This window comes from Elephantulus edwardii, unplaced genomic scaffold (assembly GCF_000299155.1).
Source record: "Elephantulus edwardii isolate Elephantulus edwardi_28Jun2011 unplaced genomic scaffold, EleEdw1.0 scaffold00139, whole genome shotgun sequence".
NCBI lineage: Eukaryota > Metazoa > Chordata > Mammalia > Macroscelidea > Macroscelididae > Elephantulus > Elephantulus edwardii.
In genome coordinates this window covers 2,140,965-2,148,498 of record NW_006399889.1, presented here as the reverse complement: position 1 = coordinate 2,148,498, position 7,534 = coordinate 2,140,965, and positions in this window count along the sequence as shown.

Here is a 7,534-nt window from a genome sequence, read left to right as displayed (position 1 = left end):
TGTTCTCCAGATTTCTTGACACAACTTGGTGAGCATGTCCAGGGCAGCATCTGTTAGCTGAAATATATCAATTGGTATACCATCTATTCCTGGGGCCTTATTTTTTGCTGTTTCCTTCAAAGCAGCTTGAACTTCATCTTTCATCACCCTAGGCTCTTGATCATATGTTGTTTCATTAAATTCTTCTGTGTCTGCCAATTCCTTTCGATACAATGACTCAGTATATTCTTTCCATCTTCTTTTTATACCTCCTGGATCATTTAATATTCTGCCTAAAGCATCCTTGTTTATAGCAACTCAAGGTTTGAATTTGTTCTTCAGTTCCTTGAGCTTAAGAAATGGCACAGTGAATGTATATTTCATCTTCTTTTGATGTTTTTTGATCATTCAAGATTATGCCCACAGCATCTCTTATTATTGCAACTAAAGGCTTGAGTTTATTTTTCACCTTGAGAAATGCTGAGAGAGTTATTCACTTTTTATTCTCTGACTGCAACTCTTTGTACATTTTATTATAATATTCTTGGGCTGCCTTTTGAATTTTGAAATCTTCTGTTCACCTCTTTTACTTCATCATCTTTTCCTTTTGATTTCTCTTCTCAATTCTCTAATGAAATTTTTGTCATCTCCTCTGATATAATTTTGGTTTCTTTTTTTCTCCTTCTTTGTAATGACCTTTTGCTCTCTTCATTGATACTATTTTTTATGTCCTCCTACAGTTCCTCTAGTCTTTGTTAATTTGTGTTCAGTGCTTCAGATTTGTATTTGAGATGATTCTTAAATTCAACTGGGATAGACCCAAGGTAATATTTTAGTTCCTGAATACTAGTTTTAATTTTCTTCAGCTTCAATTTAAACTTGCACATGCGTAATTGAAGGTCTGTCCCACAATTGGCACCTTATCTGGCTTTGACTACAGAAATTGTGCTTCTCCAACCATTCTTTCTGCAAATACAGTCAATCTGATTCTGGTGCAATCCACAAGATGAGGTCCCTGTGTAAAGTTGCCATTTGTAGAAAGCTGATCTTATTATTGACCTAGCATTTGCATTGCTTTGTATTTCCAGGAGTGGGACACCTGTGATGATCCCTATATCCTGGGTCTTCTGGGATTCCCTTGTGAGCAGTGGCAAGGCAATTGGTTAGTGTCAAGGTGTGGTCTAGGGATTGGACATGGGACAGGGTTAATCTATACACTTGGCTTCAGTTAAACTTTCACGAGTCTTTAATAGACATGATAGGAAAAGAAACATATTGCTAGAACTATTTTCATCCAACTAATCACAATAAAACATACATTGTGATTGGTGAATAAGAAAGGCATTTATTCATTCATTCAAGATACATAGTCTAAGAGCCTACTATGTCCCAAGTAGTACTCTGTGTTGGGTGCCAGAAATGCAGAGATGATTAAGACACTGTTCCTATCTTCATGCAGCCAGCAGACTGGGAACACAGAGTTGTGTAAACAAAAAATGTTAAAATGCAACATAGTGAGTACAAAGCTTAATGTTTGCTCAAAGTATTACAAAGAGAATATGCAACCCAGTTGTAGGTAAGGTACTAAGGTATGGGTCAAGAGAGGGGTTGAGTAGTGAGTCAGTTTAGACATCCTGGAGGAGGTGAAATTGAGCCAAATTTAAGAGAGGAAGTCATTAGGCACAAATGGTACTGTGAAGGAGAGGGGAAGGAGGGAGAAGGACTTGCCAAGAAAAGAAAACTGATTGTAGAAGGGAAGGCACGTCTACAGTGGTATAGTCTATAGGGACTTGTGCTACAATCCAAAAGCTGCATTTCTCTGGCCATTTAAAACCACCAGCAGCCCCTTGGAAGAAAGATAGGCAATTTCCTCCTGTGACTTACAGCGCTGGAAATCCAATGGATATCAGTTGAGTTACTTGCCACTCAATGGCAATGAGTTTTGAGCTTGAGAAGCTACTCAGGAACACTTGAGTGATGCAAAAATGGTGAATGTACGCAACTGCTAAAAAAAAAATTTGAGCCTTGAGTCTACCCAGAGATGCTGAGCAAGGCCTGTTGATGTGCTTTCGAGAACCAGTCACAGAGAACTCAGTGGTGCATGATTCTTCTCATGCGATGCATGATATGCATGGTATTGCCATGAATCAGAGTCAACTTTATGGATCCAGAAGTCTTTGAGCCTAGAGACGTGGGATTTATAAAGAGCCTTGTACTATCTAGAGAAGAACTTGGGGGACACAAGTAGTGAAGTGATCAAGGGCTAAAGGAGGAGTTGGTGGCTTGATCCACTCAGAAGCTCATTGGGAGAACAGTTTAGAAATATGCATCTAAAGGTTTTAGGCTTAAAAATTCTATGGAACACACTTCTACTCTGAAAATGTGGACTTTCCATGAGTCAAAATAGATGGCAAGTAGTTTATTTTCTGGTTTGTGTAATCTATATTGAACATGTTGTTATTGTTGTTGTGTGCCTTCGAGTCAGAAATGACCCATAGCTTACCCAGTGGGTCTTCAGAAGAAGTTAATTGCACAGGAGGAGATTGCCCATCCTTCTCCCACAGCAGCTGGTGAATTCAAACCATGTGCCTTCGGGATTGCAGCATAGTTTCTTACTACAAGGCTACCACAGCTCCCTCCCTACATTGAGCATGGAAGAGGCAATTTCCTGATGAGAAATATATGAGCATTATTGATGATGTTAAGCATAATAGTTACATTTACCTTGTGCAGGATACACTCTTGTGACTATTAGGAACGTATTTGAGGAAGGTTGAAATGAACACAGACAAACTATTTAAAGAGTATTTTGCAAAAACTCAGTCAAGAGATGCTCAAAACCTGATGTTGTTACCGAATATTATGTGAGAAAAGGAGAGATCAAGTTGACTTCTATAGTTCACCTTTGAGTAGCTAGGGGAAAAGGTGATGGTATTGAACAAAAGAACAGGGAAGAACAGACTGTGATGGAGAAATCATGGTTTCTGCTATGTTGTTGTGTGCTGTTGCATCAATTCCAATTTATAGCAACTTGTAGGACAGAGTAGACTTCAGGGCTTCTAGTTTATATGAGTACTTAATGATTACACTGCCAGAGATCCTTCAAGTTTTGCTTCAGACATCTTGAATTTGAACTCTCTGTAGGAACTCTGTTAGCATAGTCTGTAAGCAGATGCACTGGCAACCCAAAGATGACGTCTCTCTGTCAATTCAAATCTTTTGATGGCTAAATATGAGCAATTTAATCTCATGTGATAGAAAACCTTGGAAAACCCTCTGAAGAATCAGTTATGAATTGGTTCAGACTCAATGGCAAAGAGTTTTTCAGTTTGAGTAGGGCATTTAGGTAGAGAATTCAAGTGGGAACGAGTTGAAATGTGAATTTGGAACTTGAGGAGAAGGCTAAACTAGTGATGCAGATTTGCAAGTGACCAGCATATATGTGGAAAAGTGACAGCATAGATGAGCTCATCCAGTGAGAATGGGGGGCAGGTTGAGAATAGGACATCTGTATTTGGAGCAGAGGAGGTAGTTGTTGTATACCATAGAGTCAGAACTGACCCATAGCTGATGTTTTAAGGGTGTTCAGAGACATGAAGGAGATTGGGAGCAGCTGGTGGCCTTGAACCATATTCCTTTGGGATTGCAGTGCAGTTTCTTGCCACTAGGTCACCAGGGCTCCCTATTAACTACCTACTATTTTAATTATCCTTTTATAAAGGGGCTTTATGTTAGACTGTTTAAAGCTGCCTTTAGTACTTATCTCTGGAGAGTAAAGCCCAAGAGCAAAAGAAGCTCCCAGCAATGAACATGGAGTTTCAGGATGAGGATGAACGAGGTGGCCTTAGCTTTGTTACTCTTTAGGGCCGTCATTTGGGTTTGTCATTGAAGTGAAAGGGAATTGCAAACTGATCAGCCAAGCTGAGAACACTTTTCAAGTGTGGGCCTTTCAATTTTCGTTACTGTGAGTTTTTCCCTTTGTTTTTCAGGAGCAGAAAAGACACAGCACAGTGTTGATATGAAATGAGATTTAAGGTAGGTAAACATACAAGAGCAACTGGATGCCAAGGAATCAAATAAGAGAACAAAGAGATACAAACTATCAGCTATGGAGGGCAGACTAGAAAAATAGAAGGCAGGGACGGCATTGTAGTGAAGATTTGAGGAGGAAAAGGTTGCAATTGATTAAATTGTGTGTGGTTTGAATTCACAAGCTGCTCTGTGGGAGAAGAATGGGTAATCCCCTCTTGTGCAATTTAGAGCTTCTGAAAACCCCTTAGAGGGTCAGGTATGAGTTGGTTCTGACTCGATAACACACGAAAGCAACCTCATATTTAGAGTACAGCAACCACTAAATGTGCGGTAAATACTTGCCTTATACATAATCTATACCGAGACCAAGAAGCTGTTGTATAAACAGAGCAAGAGGATGCATGGTTTGAAATAGAAAAAGAGGTATGTCAGGGCTGTATCCGTTCTCCATCCCTATCAAAGCTCTATGTTGAGCAAATCCTTAGAGAAGGTGGACTTAATGAAGAAGAATATGGCATCAGACTTAGAGGAAGATTCATTAACAACATAGTATGTAGTTGACACAACCTTGCTAACTGAAAATGAGGATTTGAGGAGCTTGCTGTAGAAGATCAAGACCAGAGCTTTCACTATGGATAATATCTCAGCATCAAATAAACAAAAATTCTTACTAACAGGCTGATAGGCAACATCATGATAGTTGGAGAAAATATTGACATTGTCAGTGATTTCATCTTGCTTGGAACCACAATCAACATTATTGATACCAGCAATTAGGAGATCAGGAGATGTGTACTTTTATGAAAGTTTGCTCTCAGGGATATCTCCAAAGTCCTAAATGCAATGATGTCAGTTTAAATTAGGTGTGTCTGACTCAAGTCATAGACTTTCCAATCACTTGGTATGCATCTGAGAGCTAGACCATGAATAAGGATGATAGAGGATGAATTGATGTCTTTGAGCTGTGGTCCTGGAAAAAAAGTACTTAATATTTCATAGACTATCCCAAAGAACAAATACGTTTCCTTGAGAAAGTGCAGCCAGAATGTTCCTTAAAGGCAAGGATAGTGATGCTTTTTCTCAAATACTTTAGGCTTATTGTTAGGAATGACTCTTCCTTGGAGGACAACGTGCTTGGAAAGGTGGAGAGTAAGTGAAGGAGAGGGAAAGCTCCTCAAGGAGCTGGATTGACCCAATGACTGGAGCAATGGTCTCAAGTGTGTTGGAAATGGTGAAAACGGCATACATAGGGCAGGGTTTAAATCTGTTGCTCATAGGGCCATTATGAGTCGTACTTTACTCAACAACACATGACAAGATGCTTTGGTGGTGTGATAGAAAATCCCTCAGTGGCTAACCAAAGAGTTGCAAGTTCGAACCTCAACTCCCAACACTGGGGTTTGGAGTAAATCACAAGGCATTTATTATCTCACTTTTTACACGTAGGCTTTGGGGCATTTCTCCTGTTTCATCTCGAGTTTATTGAGTCCAAATAAGACCCCACGGAAGGGATTGTGCTGCTTCAGTGACTTCCTGTGATAGGTGCTCAAAAGGCAACTGAAGCTTATTCAGAAAGAGCCCTTTGACTGTTATAAAAATCAAAGGCATTCATAGAGAGGAGCTTCTTTTGTTCTCATGAGCCTCAAGAACTCAATGGCTGTGCAAGTGAAATTATGCCCAAAATACACCCACAAAACTAGTGTACTTAAAACATTTAAAATAATATTTATTCTGTCTCCACATTGCTAATTTTCTTTCACTTTTTTTGTCTGTTTCATGCTGAGTATTACAGAGATGCTGCTACATAGATTCCCTAAACAGAGAAGGGAAGTTTTCATTTCATGTTTCCATAAAACTGAGCCAGGAGTGTTGTTGGGGTCTCTGCAGGATTTGCCAAGCCCACGTTCCTTCAGAATTCTTCTGTGAGAGGAGTCCAGGAGGTGGGCAGGGCAGGAAACTGCTAAATTCCACAGTGTCTGCATCTGAAGTTTGAGTTTCTTTTGAAGACCAAATCCAATGATGGGTCAAGGAAAAAGGAAGGTGAGGTCTATGACAGCAGCTCCATCAGACCCGGCTGGCCAACTGGTCCTGCCAGACTCCTTTGAATGGCTTTATCCAGCTTCCAGTGCCAGGGAAACCGCAAGCCTCTGGCACAGCGTTATCAGCTGTGCAGCTGTGAACCCTGGCGTCTCGGTGCTCAAGCCTGGTAGTAACCGTCCAGCCTCTGTATAGCTTTGATTAGGAAGCAATGCCCAGCAGATGGGTCAAATTCTAAGCCATGCTATCTGTAGTCCAGAGGAGCCATTTTTTTATCACTGTTATGGAGGATTTAAGCATGCAAGTGGTTTCTTAATTTCGTTGGCTCCTGGCTTTCAGATGACAATCATGTTTCGTGAGCTCGTGACGCTTGTCAGAATTTCTGCTGTCAGTCCTAGAGCTGATTGTGCTCTGATTGGAATCCAACAAAGTTCTGAAGCTGGGTTTTACTCCTTGCTTTTCCTTGAGAGTAGAATGTAATGAATAGGAGAGGGCATTTCAAAGCTGAGATCTAACAGAGCCGTGAGATGAGGGGATGGAGGAAAATGGTTTGTAGGCAAGTCAGTGTACATGAGCCAAGTTTGAAACCTCCCTTAGTGAGAGAACCAAGTCACCTGGACATCTGCTCATGGCCACCACTGCAGTGAGTCCTGGGATTTTCAAACAGAGAGTTGTTCTTTTGATTTAAATTTGTTCTTTTATTGGAGAACAAGTGATCTGAGAAGCGGTAGTCAATTCATCTTGTTTTTATACTTGCATTTCTCTGGTGCATTTATTTTTTGAACCACTTCCTTCCTGGGATTAGATGCTGGAAGGATGAAAAGGAAAGGAAGAGAGCGTTGGACATCTGAGTGGGGTGAGAAATCAGGACAGGGGCCCTCTTGTGAAGGAGGGTACAGAGAGCTAGGCCAACCTTATTCATTGCTCTAACTCTGGCCTTAAAAAGGAACACAGTGATGGCCAATCCAGATGTCTTGGATGATGACAGGTCTGAGAAAAGAAGCCATAGTTGAATTTAGCCGTCAAAGTGAAAGAAAGGGATAATTTCAGTGTGTAGTTGCAAATACAGCAGTGCATTGCCTAACTTCCAGGACACTCTTCCTAGTTATTTTTCTGGATGTAAGACACAGTGCCTAGTAATTTTTTGGTTATACACTCAGTTGTTAAATAAAAGATCAAAAGTTTAAATCTACCACTGACTTGTGGTTAAAGAGACCAGTTGATACTCTCCCATAGGAAAGTGTACAGGATTTCCAAGGGAGAATGATGGGCCACCTCCTCCTGTATGATTTATAGCCTCTGAAAAGCTGCCAGAGGGTCAATGATGAGTCAATTTGGGCTTGAAACCACACAATAACAACACTCCCTTCTTTTATTACTTCCCTCTAGGAATGTCATAGATTGTCACTGATTGCTTAGTTCCTTTTCCAAGCTTTCCTGAAACCATAAAAAGGTAGGACACAGACTATTCCACAGTCATGCTGAC